Here is a 16,065-nt window from a genome sequence, read left to right as displayed (position 1 = left end):
CGCCGGGGCTCGGCTCAAAAAATCCGCCCCCAGCCCGGGCGCCGCCCAGCGCCAGTCGCTGCGCGCCGGGGCCGCCCACGGACCGCCCCGCGCCGGGGAGGGAGCCGGGTGCCGGCCCGGGACAGGGCGTGCCCGGCCCGGGGGGAGGTGGCCATGCAGCCCAGTGGCGGGCAAGCCCCGGGGCTGCCCCGGAGAAGGAGCCCAGGGCGGTGGAGCCCAGGGGAAGGTGCCCAGCGCCGGGCAGGGACGCGTAAAGATCTGTGCGCAGAGAGGGGCAGGTGGCCTGGCCCCAGGCCGGGCACAGCCCGGGGAAGGGGAAGCCTAGGGAGATGCCCGCTCCACAGAGGGGCTGAATCCTGGGGATGGTGAAGCTTAAAGACATGCCCCTGCCAGGGGAGGCACCAAATCCTCCCGCCCAGGCCCGGGGGAGCCCACCCTGGCAGGAGGAGGAACACACCCAGCTCTTTCCTGGGGCACGCTTACTGATCATATTCCCTGGAGTTGGTCTGAAAACCCTAATTTTTCCTGCGAGACATGTTGAATGCAAAATTTATCCCCCCCCCCCACCCATGGGGAATGTGGAGATAGAACATTTTGGTTTCAAATCGACCCCTGGAAACACAAGGCGGTTTGGTTTTGGTTTTGAGGTAACCGGAAGCAAACCAAAGGTTCCAAAGAAAGGAAAGGTGCATATTGGTTTTGTGTCGGCATTTTGATTATTTTGTTGTCTGCTCTTTCTTTTGATTTTAAACGGGACGAAAACAAAAGGAAATGCCTGTTTACGTCACAGCAAAATAAAAATGGTTTATTTCATTGAGAAATGTTTATTCCAATGGAAAGTGTGTGTTTCTCAATTCCCTGCAGAAGAAAACAAGACCTTTCATCAGAATGGATTTTTTTTCCCCCTCCCTTGAAAAGTTTTCCGTGTTGATGAAACACGATGTTTTTGGTGGGAAAACACTCTGCACAGAAAATGTTGACCAGCTTTAATAGTCACCTCTGCCCACTTGCCTACCTGAGCGCACACGCTCACCGAGACAATATTCGCCACTTATTTACTGCCTGAAACTTGCCCACAGCTGAGGAGCACACCCAGTGATCATTAAGTTACCCCTGGTCCAGGGGTGAAAGTAATTTAATGGACTTACCGGTACGTCGGCCAGGGTCCTGAGCAAACTGGGGGCGGGGCCTCTGGCAGAAGGGGTGGGGCCTTTAAATCCCCGGACCCTTTAAATTGCCACCGGCGCCCAAGGGCTCCCTGCCGCCGCTGTTACGTTGGGGCTCCCGCGGTGGTTTAAAGGGCCTGGGGCTCTGGCTGCGGTAGCAGCAGCCAGGAGCCCTGGGCCCTCTAAATCGCCACCGGAGCCCCAGAGCTCCCGGCCACTGCCGCTACCCCAGGGGGAAGCTTCCCCAGGCCGGCAATTTAAAAGGGCCCTCAGCTCCTGGCAGCGGCTGGAGCCCCTGGCCCTTTAAATCACCGCCAGAGCCCCGCTGCCGGAGCCCCGGGGTAGCGGTGGTGGCAGGGAGTCCCAGGGCTCTGGTGGTGATTTAAAGGGCCCGGGGCTCCCGGCCGCTGCTACCGCAGCCAGAGCCCGGGCCCTTTAAGTCACCGCCAAAGCCCCAGGGTAGCGGTGGTGGCTGGGAGCCCTGTGCCCTTTAAATCGCCGCTGGAGCCCTGGGGCTCCCAGCCACCGCCGCCACCGCTACCCCAAGGGTCTGGCAGCGATTTAAAGGGCCAGGGGCTCTGGCTGCTGCTGGGAGCTCAGGACCCTTTAAAATTGTCGGTCTGGGGAAGCTGCCCCCTGCCGGTACTGTCAGCTGTGTACCGGCTCTCGCCAGTACGCCGTACTGGACAATACCAGCTTACTTTCACCTCTGCCCTGGTCCCTAAACTACTGGGTTGTGCAACACAATGCAGTGGATTTTTTCAATAAAGGCCGCAAAATTCCTCTTACTCAAAGTGTCCTCATTTTCCTGAGCCTAGTGTTGTCTCCCATCCTGAGTGAATACTGGGTCTGTATGTGGTTCGCTGCCCTTCTCGTATTGCTACATGGGAGGGGGAGTCTAGGTTGGATCCTGGCTAAATAGCAGTGCATTCCTGGGGGATCAGGGTACCAATGTAGAGCACCATTGTTCTAGATTCTACTCCCCATGTTGATTTATTGCTACGGTTATTTTTAAACAGAAGAGCCTCCAGCAGGTAGGGGAGAAACAGATAAAAAGATCAAATTTATTTATACTTAATAACGAGCTGTATAAAATACACAAATATATAAAAGGAGCCAAGCATGAGATGATAATTACAAACAAAATTACAAAAACTGCCAACGCTGAGTTCTCAGCAGGAGCACCAAATGAAACGTGTGGCGTATTGCAAACAGTACCCATGTCCCTCGGGGTCGTCAAACTAGGATTCACTTCGCCACTCTCTCTGCCTCGAGAAATGGAAATGCTACCATACCCCAGCTTCAGCATTCTAACCCACAGCCTGATCGGCCAGTTGTTCCCTGGGAGGGGCAATGAGTCTAAGCAAAACATTCAGGCCATTCACTGGACGAGCCTGGGACTTTACATCCATTCCAAGCAAGGCCTCCTCCCAAACTACCATGTGCATCCCATGTGTTTCCTTGGTACCTAGTTGGCAGCCAGTATAATATTCTTCAGCACATGTCCATCATACTTCAGGATGGTCACCTCAGAGAATATGTGCACCTGAAGACACTCACCTGGGTAACTGTCTCAGTGGCACTCACCTGGAACTTGTGCATGCAACTAGTCAAGGCAACCGTCTGTTCCTATCACAGTTATTCTTATCCTTCATCTGCTAGCTAGTGCCATTTATTGTGTCTCATCTTAACTTGAGGCAGGGGCTGTTCCTTACTATCCACTTGTACAACATCCAGAACAATGGGTCCCTGAGCGGACTGGCACCTCGGGGTGCTACCGTCATTTGTAATAATGTTAATAATTAATAAACAGTATCCTTCCTTCAGAGTTTCCCCATCATAGACCCAGCAAAGGCAGAATCATTTTCTCTCCCGCCAACCCTCAGGATTCCCCTGTGGATCAGGATTCCCCAGTAAATCTAGTACTGTCACCACCTATTGTTAGTCTAACAGCGTAGGAGAGGAAGCCAAGGAAATTCTCAACTCTAAACAGATAATAATAACTTCCGAGCCAAGGGACCTAGTTTTTGGTGGTTTGCATGTTCCCGCTCTAACTACGTCATGTTACACTCGTTATATAGGTGTAGTACATGAAGACTCTTCCCCCTGCTGGAAATGTTGTCAATAAATCAGTGTTGTCTGGTCTCTAGAGACAAACAAGTACGCTGTAGATCATAAACAGCTTTTATGGATGAGGAAAGGCTCAAGAGGAGAAGGCATAACTTACATAAATGCAACCGTTTGATATGGAATTTTTCAGTCAGGAGAATAACATGTCTCCAAGAAAATTGAGTGCCAACCACTGCGTATCGAGAACTTTGGCTTCCCGCAAGCTGTAGCTGAAGAAAATTGCACTGTTTTAGGGGCATGAGGTTGATTGTCCAGTTGATAGGCGGGTATTATTAGTAGCATGGTGGGCAGTTACATGAATCTGTCAAGGAAACGATATTAATCTGTTGAAATTACAGGGGACAAAGAAATACTGCAAAATGTAGGATATTTGGGAGCATGTTCTCCTGACCCCCTGGACTAGATCTCAGCTGGTGTGAGTCAGCATAAGGCCATCAAAAATCAACTGAACGACACTGACTTACTGTAGCTAGGTGTCTGGCCCCTTGTGTCTTTGTGCCAACAAGCATCCTCTCAGCAATGCAAACGTAAATGTTGTACAATGGAACCTTTTTCTAGAAAAGGGATTTTTTTCACGATAGAAACTTCATTCTAAGCAGAGTTTCAGTTCCTGGAGAGGACCTGCCTTGATTTTGCTCTGTGATTGGTGGCAAGAACTTTATTCACCCAGTGCAATTGCATGGAAAAAGTTTTCCAGAAGCCACTCTATGGCCAAGATTTAAAAACAAAATAAAAAAAAAAGAAGTGCCTAAAGCCAGGTTCCTAAATCCTTCCTTGAGGGTTTCTTTTTCTGTGCTTTTTTCTTCTAGTTTTTTTTATGCATCTGATAAGAACAGCCATACTGGGTCAGACCAAAGGTCCATCTAGCCCAGTATCCTGTCTTCTGACAATGACCAATGCCAGGTGACCCAGAAGGAATGAACAGAACAGGCAATCAAGGGATCCATCCCCTGTCGCCCATTCCCAGCTTCTGGCAAACAAAGGCTAGGGACACCATCCCTGCCCATCCTGGCTAATAGCCATTGATGGACCTATCCTCCATGAACTTATCTAGTTCTTTTTTGAACCCTGTTATAGTCTTGGCCTTCACAACATCCTCTGGCAAGGAGTTCCACAGGTTGACTGTGTGTTGTGTGAAGAAATACTTCCTTTTGTTTGTTTTAAACCTGCTGCCTATTATTTTCATTCGGTGGCCACTAGTTCTTGTGATCTCAACAAATTGAATTAAATTTTTAACTGGCAGTTATGAAATTCCTTGTGTGTCGGGAGGTGGGGGAGGTGGTCTGTAGTGCTAACCTGTACAAGAAAAGAAAGCTTGTAATAAAATGTAGCAAACTTCTACCCTCATTTTTCTTCAATCGTCCTGCAAGGGGGAGATTTTTAAAGGCACAAAGCATGCTTAGGTGCCCAACTCCCACTGAATGTCAATGAGAGTTGGGCGCACAACTCCATTTGTGCTTTTGAAAATCTCCTCTCTTTTCCATACTTAAGATTCTTTTCATGGATGAAGTGATTAGTGGCACTTTCCAGTGAGTGCTGTAGCATTCCCATTGACTAATTTCCTCTTCTAGTATCTTGGGTTAAGCCTGACCACCAACAGCATTACTTCTAGCGGAGGTTTTCATTCTCACTGTGGTTTATATAGTTTAACCAGCATCCGAGCATGTGAACTCTTTGGTATTGCTACCTTTAGACGTAAGTAAACAATTGTTCTTTGATGGCAGGTCCGTTTTTCTACCGGGATAAGGGGAAACATCTGCTTTATGATGCTGGTTAACCAGAAAAGGGATATTGCATAACAATTGTTCACATTTAAATCCCTATTAAAGACCCTCTTCCACCGTGCATCGAGCTAACTTGTACATACATTGCCTGTTGTTAGTCCCTTTCTCCTGAAGCCTGGCTATTTGTCTGTCCTGAGATAGTAGCTACGCAGAGCACTGAGCCTCCTTCTTAAGTGTTTGCATAGTACCAAATAAATAATATTAATAACAACATTAACCAGAACAGGGTCCTTCCTCATTTGTCTCTCTCTTTTGCAATAATGAGAAGCTCATCTAAGAAAAAGATGGTCAACTTCCGCTTGAAACATGGCTTATCCTGTGCTGGTGACAACTTCCCCTGTCTCATTCCTTTGCCATCCAGCTGCCTAACTTGCCCACCCATCCCCCTTCCTGTGTTATGTGCTTCCACCCAAGAGTCAAAAGCCTCCCAACTGCGGTACCTGCTTAGACAAGTCCATCCACTCAATACCCCAACCTCCCAGCTGCTCAAGTTGTCCCACAAGGATCTCCTTTTACAGCTGACAATCCACAATCTTTCCCCCTAGACTTGTTGTTCTTGTTGTCCATCTTAGACAACATACCAGGGATTGAACCAGGGCCCCCCCAAAGCTAAATAGCATGAGCTGCCACTGCTTGAACTACAAATCCAGGTGTTAGTAGGTGGGGGGCTGTAACAACTCATATCCTCGGTGGATTGGCACAGAGGGGTGCCTGTAACACCAGTGGGTGACACACACAATGGGGGAGAAGCTATTTCTTCTTCCCCTCACTTTGCATTCATGCAATAGTCCAACTGAGGCAATAAGTAATGGTCATTGCAGATGGAGATGAGAGGTTTCATCCTATATTGGATTTAAATCAGAGCCATTCATCCTTTTATTGTGGAGTTGTTTTGAGCCAATTTCCTTTTTTTTTTTTTTTTTAAGGATAAGAAACCTTGCAGCCCTGGTATATTACAGAGATGTCCTAATGTGCTGTAAGAGTATTAGAATTCTCCCGATGGCACAGAATTCACTATGCTCCAGTTGTTACATCAGGATAGCAGCACCTCATTCAGAACAGCTGTCATGTCACCTCTGAACCACCTTGCTGGGCTGTATTTCCTCCACTGAAATCAATCGAGTTCGATCTTAATTTGATAAAACATTGCAAATGCTGTTTGCTTGTTTCTCTGTCCATCATTAGCAATATAGCCAATGCTTCCGAAATGTTTACAAACTCCCCCTCTACACTGAGACCTTTGTCATCCAAGAAGCCAGTTGATACCGTTGCTTAGTTTCTTTGCCGATCTCTGTGTCTATGGAGATCTCTCTCTGTCATTGGACCCGATCCTCAGTGACTATGTTCCCACACTTGGGACAGTGATAGGGAAGGAGGCTTTAAACCATCTTTGCAGTCCCCATAATCTGGGACTATGCGGCACTCTCCGGGCTGCTCTAATTTAGGTTCAGCTTCCCAGTGCCAGCATGGTGTGCTTTGGCCGTGCCCCCAACATGCACCTGATCTGCCCCCGATGCTGAAGCCAGTTTAGAACCCTTGCACCTGTCTGGCACTGGCTGGGAAAGCCCTTGCAGAAAGGGTACACTCAGGGGCTGTTTCTGTCTGTTTTAAGGTGCCTTTGTGCTGTCAGAGTGGTGACCCTCGCTGAGAATCAGGCCCCTCATGTCTAGAACTGGGCAAATACTGCCAGAAAAGTCCTGTTGCCATTCATTCGCAGTTTTAAGCAAACACGCTTCGGCCATATTCACTTGCATTTTGCATTTGCTTTCTACAGCTTTTCCAGTGGGCAAGTTCCCTGGGAAGGATGCGCACCAGAGACAGTACATTGATTGTGAAGGTTGCACAATATTTGCAGAATGTGACTTTTCCGTTCATAATTGCAAATATTTGCACCAGTAGTCTGATTCTGAGGCTTAGGATCCGGCAGTCAGGGAACAGAAATAATACAATGCATCTTCTGTGCCCGGTCAGAACAGCTCACATTTCAAATAGCTAGGGCTTGCCCCGTTTGTATTCCCTCTTCAGAGAGGTGCATGGGGGTGTTCGTGCAACATCAGAGCCACTGTTTCTGAAAATACCCTGAGAGAAGGGATTGTCTAGTGCTGTGACTTAGAGATTGGGGAGTATCTGTGTATCATAGGCCCCTTCACAGTAGTATCTGAGTGTCTCACAGACTTGAATGTGTTTATCCTCACACCAATCCCGTGAAGTGGGAAATTGCGGTGATCCCCTATCTTACACATGGGGAACTGAGGCCAAATGATGTGTCCTCATCACACAGGATGACTGTGCCAGAGCAGAGACTTGAACCCACGTCACCAGAGGTTAGTGCTCTAACCACTAGGAAACCCTGCCTCTCCTCCTATTTCTGGCTGTGTCATGGGCTCCCTGTGTGACCTTGGAAAAGTCAATTAATCTCTCTGCCTCCGACCTGCAAAGGCACTTAGGTATTGCAACCCCATCAGAATAGCTTATAGCTCACTAGTTAGAGCACGCTCCTCAGAGGTAGGAGACCACTGTTCAAATCTTTTCCCCTCCTCAGGCAGAGGGGGGAATTGAACCCTTGTCTGCCACGTCCTAGGTGAGCACTCTAACCACTGGGCTAAAAGTTATAAGGGAGTGGCCACCACCACCTCTTTCTTCCACTGGATTTTGCATGGGGCCTATCCAGGCGTGCTGGAACCATTTGTACCGGGGGGCTGAGAGCCATTGAACCAAACTGTAAACCCTGTATATGACGGAAACCACTTCAAGCCAGGGGTGCTGCAGCACCCCCAGCACCCCTAGGTCCAGCACCTATGGGCTATCATCCCTCGGTATGTGGGTCACATGGGGGCTTAGGTGGGAGATAGGTGCCCAGCTGCCTACCGTCAGGCTCCAGAGTGCATGCTTAGCGGCAGAAACCTAGACGCCTACAGAGCTTTCACAGTGAAAATTTAGGCACCAAGTAAGTTGAGGTAGCTACAGGAATTAGCAGCACCAAGGAGGGGTTTTGTAAGTGGGGCCTAAAACTGGAATTTAGGCATCTAAATCTGGGGTGTAGGTGTCTAAATCCCTTTCTGGATCTGTAGGTCTGCTAGGTCCTCTGTACCTAGCTCCCCATTTGTAAAATGGGGACAATAGTACTTGTTTTCTCCCACCCGTTTTATATTTAGATTCTAAAATCTTCAGGGCAGGCACTGTCTTTTACTCTGTGTTTGTACAGCCCCTGGCACAATGGGGCCCCGACGTCATTTGGGTCCTTTAGGCAATACTGTGCTATAGAATCATATAAGATAATAATCAATACACTCTGTGCCCCAGGGCAGGATTAGCACAATCTGTCCCTATCTATTGGAGGCAGAAAGTCATTCAAGTGGAGCCATTCCTTTTAATAGAGTAAAGAAAACTGAACTGAAAGCCCTAACCATACAAACAAGATACCAAGCATGTACAGTAGCTATTTTTCGTAATATTTTTGTCATGATGCTATGGATTTAGCAATAACATTACTTTGCTTTGTCATTGAAGAATAAGATTTGGTGGCTAAACAAGCTGGGCTAAATTTGTCTGAACTGCACAGAGTTATTTGACGAGATGTACTTATATATATACTTAGTTATTTGACGAGATATACTATATTAAAGCCGATATATCCATCGGCTTTAACTGGAGCTAAATCCCACCCAACTCTTTGGAAATCCAGGGGTTACAACTCAGAATATAAAGAGATCTACTTTATGACCATAAAAATGTGAACACAGAGTGGGATTATGCTGGTCAGACAATGTTAATGCAAATTTCACTCTAATGGAGATCATGTTAGGAGGCCATTATAATGACAGCAAAATGATATCCAGTGAGTTCTTAGGGAGTGCCTGTTCCAGGCCATTAGGTTTTTTGTTAAGATATAAAATTACATTGGCAAAGCAATTTAATCACAAATCCAGGGAGATAGCATGGCAATGTTATTGTGTTTTCATTACAATGGTAAAAATGCCTATACAAGTGTGAGAAGGCCACACAATAATGCAATTACCGTGGAAGGTTGTGATGAAACATAATATCAACGCAAGTCTTTGGAGACTTTATCATGATGCCATTACGACTTGTTCAGTCCAGAGTAAAACAAGACTCTGTGATGCTACAATTTCAGTGTAAAGATTGGAATACCAAAACTGCGGTGAATGGAATTGACTGACTGTATTTTTTACTCATTGAATCGTGTTGTGAAGATCAGAACTGGGTGAAGAATTCACAGCAAATAATGGATTCTGTGAATGTTACCTCTCGGACATTCGCACCTGTGCAGGGGCCCAGCACAAGTGTAATGCATCACTTAAGTCCCATATAAGCCAGCCAAACCACAACTCCACATGAGGCCAATGAGATCAGTGGATCCTGAGCGCATCTGAAAACCAAGCCCAATCATTTTACTGTAAATCCATGGATCTGCGCTACTGTTGTCACTATTGGAAATACCAGAGGCTACGCGATAGTTTGTGCTAATGTCATGAGACAAAGCTCTTGCACTCGTGCTTTAGGCTGGGATTTTCAGGGGATCATAAAGATTTCCAAAGTGTTTGGGTGCCTAAATCCCATAGGCTGCTTTAAAAACTCCAGATTAATAAAGTGTTTCCTTTACATAGTAACTTTCACCCAAGGTTCTCCACACAAGTAACAACTGAGCCCCACAACACACCAGGGATGTCTTCCAGTCTAATCTGTTCTCTTTAGGTTCTGACATCTTTCCCATCATTGTGGAATCTATTCTTCTCATTATACAGGTGAGTCAACCAAGTCAAAAAGAGGGGAAGTCCCTTTTCCTAATTCATGTGTTGATTAGTGGGGGATGGAACCCAGGAGTCCTGAGTCCTACATCCACTGCCCTATTGACTAGGAAACCTTGCTTTAACAGCAAATAGTTCAGTGTTGCTTGAGCAAGCTGTATTCCAGGCAGGATTTTTATCAAGGGCGTTCAGGTGTCTTCCCAGAGTACAGCATGTCTGTGAGCTATAATTGCCCTGTGCAAAGCAGGCAAGGACTTTTGAACTGTGTTTGTCTCTTGGTTTTATTTTTTTCAGTCCTCAAAATCTTTTTATATCCTTTCATTTACTAGTTCAATGAACATTGTAATAGAGGGATATATCATCCAATCCTGGCTTGCAGAAACTTGACCAAGAAAGCTCTGAAGCCAATGGTGAATGTCAATGTGTCAACTACCATAGTTCTTTTTAGCAGGGGCAGCAAGTGACAGAATGACTCCCTTGAACCAGGGACTTTTGAAATTGCTAGTAAAGGCCCATATTTTAGCAGCCTTGGTGATATGTTGCTGCAGGGACGGTGTGGGGAAGAAGAGCATAATATAATGGTCAGAGCCTAGTAAATAAATCTTTTATTAATTCACGCCTGTGCCGAGAGACAGGACAAGGTCTGTGTCTGTTAGAGCTGGGAGGACTTTTGGTTCTGTGAAAAACTCTCCGATTTGGAAGGGAGATTCCTTGGGACAGCTGTGTCAGCCCACTTGGCAGGCTTTGAAACCTGCCTGGCAGAAAGGGTTTGGTCCGAAACCTGCCTGGTTTCTGTTGGAATTTCATAGAAACCATGGACTGTTTCTCTTCTGATGAATCAATGTTGTCTGATGGAAAAACATGAACTGGAAAATTTCTGATCAGCTGTAGTGTCTCTATATATCCAAGTACTGTTGTTGTTGTTAGGATTTATTCGTATTGTGGTAATACTTCAGAGCCCCAATCATGGAGCATAACCCCGTGGCACCCGGTACTTACAAACACAGAACAAAAAGATGGTACCTGCCCCAAGGAGCTTAAAATCTAAATACAGCCCTTGTCACCGTAAAAGCCTCACAATCAGTAATAGATTTTATCTTTGCAACATCCCTGTGTGGCAGGAAAACATAATCCCTGTTTTACAGGTGGGGAACTGAGACACGAGGTAGTTTAAGTGACTTGCCCAAGATCATGTAGGAAGTTTGTTGTTGAGCCAAGGAGCACGTACAGGTCTTTTGAGTCCCAGTCCAGTACCCTGTTCTCTAAACCTACCCTTACACCGCATCAGACTCAGTCTGAGGCCCTAAATTTGATTTTTACATGGTGCACTGGCCTGTTATTGTCCCTTTGCACAAGCCCCCTATGAATATTCACCAAGGTTTGTTATTTATATAAATATTACACACACACAAATTACGTTAAAAAACACGCATGATTATAAAGTCAAGCACTCAAAAGTTAGGAAATCCCAGAATTATGGTTGCCTATGCAGTCTTAATGGAGCCCCATCGTGTGTATGCCGGTTGCAGTCTTTAGTTACGTGATCAAATGTGATTTTTTTCCCACAGGCCCTGCCTCTTTGGAGATTTTAGCTGCTAAAAGCACAAGAAGTCTCTACTGTGCATGTGCAAACTGCTATTTTTCAAACGCTTATAACTTGGCCACGTTTGGGTGCATTTTCATGGGGATGGCAAAAGGTACATGTCTGACACAAAGGCCTCCCCCATGCCAAATTTCAAGTTCCTGCTCCAAGCCTGAGCCTCTCAAAGAACAGGTCGCCAGCCTTGTTTCAATATGGCAAAACAATGTCTTTTCCTCCAGCCTCATTCTCCAAAATGGCTAAACTATTTTGGCTGAAACTTTCCCAAAACCATAGCCTGAGGCAGACACCTGGCATGGAAAATGTCCACCCGAATAGTTAAAGTTGAGCAAAGTTACAATCAATTGAGAACAGGGTCCTATAATGGGAAGTGTCAGGCAACCTTAATAATAGGCAATAGTCTCAGCCCAGACTATAACACAGGGCCAAATTCTTCAGTCTGTATTAAAAGCTCTATTATGCCCCAATTGAAACCAAAGACTAAATTCCAATTGCTGTCTATGGAGAAGGATCAGGCCTGTAATCCATGCTGAAGTAAACTCTCACTGAGTAATGGCGATGAAGCGGGGACCATATAGAGGTACATATATTTAAAGCAGACTCATGTCTCATTCCCCCAGTGTCTCAGTCTCCAGACTAGCCGGGACTAAGAGTGATGTAGAGACACCATAATCAGCCCCTGGGGGGTGGAAGGTTAAGATAGTCTCTCATTGTATAGCAGTGACATAACTGGTTGGTCAACTCTAAAGGGAATTCCAGTCAGGTCCTCAGTTGAAAGTGGAACCTGAAAGGTGAGTGGACAGTGGGGACATAATGAGGAACACGATGGACTCATGAGACATGAATTAATCCTTCCCTTCACCCCTAGCTGATTTCTGTGCATCTTCTAGCAAACAAGGGCCAAGTTCACTCTGGATGTAACTCCACTGGAACCAAAGGACTTGCACAAAGGATGGTTTTGGTGCGAGGCATTAAATCTTGGATTCACAGTAAAGCGAGTCTTCACTGAAATGCTACATGGTAGCAATTAGGCAGGGATGCCTGGCAAAGGCTGGGAGCTCTGGGGTCCACAGATTCCCCCTGTGACTCTCATCTGGTTTTAATCCTCAAAGGAGATGGCTAAATAGGAAATTAAAACTTGCACACCCCTGTACTGAAATCATTGCTGCAGACCTGTCTTCCTGCCTCTGCACTTTCAGATTAATTAGTTCATGTTTGTACAGCTCTGCAAAGCTGCAAAGCCCCGCAAAAGTGCTAAGTATTATCATTATTCACTTTCTAGCTGGCAGGCTGTGTACAAAACTCTTCTGCCTGAAGGACCATTTGACTATTCTTCACATCGTCATGCTGCCCCTTCAGGCGCATAACCTGGTGAGAACTAGGGCTAGAACATGCCTGTTATTCAAACGATTTCTCCATCCATAATGCTGGGCCAAGGTAGGTGTTACTCTCCCCATTTGACTGCTGCAGAAATTAAGGCACAGAGAAGTTAAGGTGCATCTTTCCAAAAGTGGCCATTAATTTAGAGTGCCTGGGTACCCCTCTGAGCCACCTTGGTCCTGATTTTCAGAGGTGCTGAGCACCTGCAGCCCCCTTTGGCTTCAGTTGGAGTTGTGGGTGCTCAGCACTTCTGAAAATCAGGCCCTGCGTGTCCCTAGAATCATCCATACTTACTAGACACTTTTGAAAATGTGGACCCAAGACCAAGTGATTTGCCTGCTTAAGAAGATGGTGGTAGAACCTGGAACAGACCACAGTTCTGCTAATGCACAGCTCCGTGGCTTAATCCCCCGCCCATCCTGCCTTCCTTCTAATGATCTAAATTCTGCTCTTGGGTCCCCGCTGCAGACCTCCATTGCTTACTGCGCTCTCACAGCCTGCACGAAAATTCCATCGACATCAGGGGGAGTTTGTCCAGGGGAATACACCTAAATCTAAGGGATATTATAAATTACCTCCGTTGGGTGGGGACACGGCCAGCATTTCATAAGAATCTCATCACTTACCACCCTGCATCTTACTGCTGAGTGGTTTGTGATGAGGTACCTCTGATACCCTCAGAGTTCCTTGATCAGAGATTCAACCTAGGTATTATTATTTAACAAGTTTATTACGGCAGTGCCTAAGGGCTGGCCAAGAGTGGAGCCCATTGTGCAAGGTGCTGTTCAAACACAGAGTGGTAGACGGTCCCTGCTTACAATTTCAACAGACAAAACAGATGCAGGGGGAGACTTAACACACAAGCGGAGTGATGGCACATTGACTGCACAGGTCTCACTGGCTGATGATGTCTTTCTGGTGGTGGATAAAGCTCAGGTGCCCATACCAATTATATTTCAGATCTACCCAGTATCCACGACCTCTGATGCTATTGGCCACATGGCAGCAGGCCCAGGCAGGGATAGAGCGGTATTGGAGAGGTTCTGTTCTGTGAAGGGACCCAGAGGCTAGTATTGGGTGGCTGCTCATCTAATCCAAGTGCTGTTCTGTGGGAGTGCTGCAGAGTTCTGCATTGTCCCCCTTCCTGTTTGGTGTGTACAGGAGACTTGGGGAGGTAGTGAGATGTTTGTGGTACCCGGCAATCAGTACACGGATGACACTCTGCCCTGCATCTCCGTTTCACCAGAACTGGATAATTCAGTTGTCAGTGGAGACAAGGCACTGTAGTTTATACCATGAGGTAGCTAGGCCATGTGAGCCATGAACGGGACCATAGTGCTGACCTTGCCTATCCACCTCATGGTAAAAACTATAATGCCCTCCCACTGCTAGGGTTTTACAGCTGGATAGCTATTGCTCATTAGTTATCCTATGCTAAAAACAGACCTATTTTGGCAATGAAGCCAAAGCCAGAGACTTGAGCTTGGATGAGAGCAAACTGGATGAAGCTAAATGTGGATAACACAGAGATGATGGAGTTGCATTGGTAGAAACATCCAGATTTGACTGGGGGAGATTATATCTGTCCCTCTCATTGAGGGGGGTACATCTGTCTTTTCTCACTCACGTCCAAATCCAGGAATCCTATTGGATCTTCAGCAATTTCTAAATACTCAAGTAGCTGCATTAGCTTGTGTTTTCCTTGTTTTGTTTTTAATGTTGTGCTGCATTATTGCTTGCAAACATTTACAAAGCTTTGGCATTGCCAAGCTGTTAAGAGTTCAGTCCTACACAAGCTGAACTGCCATGGATTTCAATGAGAGTTTTGCCTGAATTATGACTTCAGTATAAGGACCTTATTGCTATAATTGGAAGCACCATGAGGCTCGTGGGAGCTGTTCTATAAAGATGGAATCCTGTAAACACTGGTACACATGTTGACTAGAAACACTAGAGCTGGCCAGAGAACAACAGTTCCGCTTCCCAACAACTTTTGAGGTTTTGAAATTTGTTTTCGTTCCACATTGAAAAGAGAACAAAACCCTGAGAACATTTTTTGAAAACAGAATTCTGCCAAAAGACCCATCTTTGCACAGAAAAGGTCAGGTTTTTGATTCTTCTCTCCCTCTGGAAATGACTGGAGAGTCTACCCTGGACCTCAGAAACCTTCCCAAGGAAAACTTGGTTGAAATCAATCATATTTTGACAAAAAAAATTAATCAAAAATGTTCCAACCAGTTCTATTAAACAAATAAATAGTTTGCAGGATCAAATACGTGTTTGCAAGAGGGGGGCCCAAATCAATAAATATTACAAAATCTATATAGTAATGTAGGACCCAACCTTGCTCTCCTTAAAGTTACACTTGACAATGGATAGGCCACTTATGTGATACCATTGCCTATCACGCTGATCAGTATTGTTTCCTTCTTCTCCTTGTCTGTCTGTTTTATCACCTGGTGTCTCTCATCTTACACTTAGTCTGTGAGCTCCTTCAGATGGGGCCCATCTTTGTTATGTACAAAGCACTTAGCACAATGAGGCCCTAGTCCATGAGTGGAACACTTAGACCCTACCTCCACAATCACCACCATCATCATCAAAGAAGTCTTCTAATAGTTATGGATTCTCTTAACCCAGTGCTTAGTTAAAGGTGAAATGCAAACCAAAAACTAAATCCTTCATTTTGTTCTTTTCTGCCTCTTTATGATGTATGAGGCAGCTGCATAAAGTTTTGAGGAAGGGTGTTTGTTTTACTTTACTCTTTTTTTTTTAATGATAGAAACATCAGGTCTTCACAGTGCTGGAGGACACTGGCAGGAGCTCTGGAGGATCTGATGAATGGTGACATCTGATGTCACATGAGACTGTAACCTGAGCAACAGCTTCACTCCCAATGGAGGCCGGAAGGGATGCTGAGTCATTGCCTGTTTCTGCTTCTCAATCACCTTTAATGAAAAGCTTTGCTGGAAGATTTCCCCCCACCCCTTCCCCCACCCAAATTAAAGAACAAACGCTCAATTAATAAATGAACACAAGGAAAAATATCAGCTAACATCAATGAAACTTTAATTTCCTGAATGAACTAATTTTGGTTCAAAAGTCAGCGTCCGTTGGTAATTTTCTAAAGTGGCTACAAACAGGAATAACTTCTGAGATGGAGGCTTTCCAGCAAATATAGATGACTACATTAATAAGTCTGCAGTTAGAGAGAATGGGAAGGAAATCAGAGGAGA

This window comes from Caretta caretta, chromosome 21 (assembly GCF_965140235.1).
Source record: "Caretta caretta isolate rCarCar2 chromosome 21, rCarCar1.hap1, whole genome shotgun sequence".
NCBI lineage: Eukaryota > Metazoa > Chordata > Testudines > Cheloniidae > Caretta > Caretta caretta.
Note: the sequence above shows the minus strand (reverse complement) of the source record.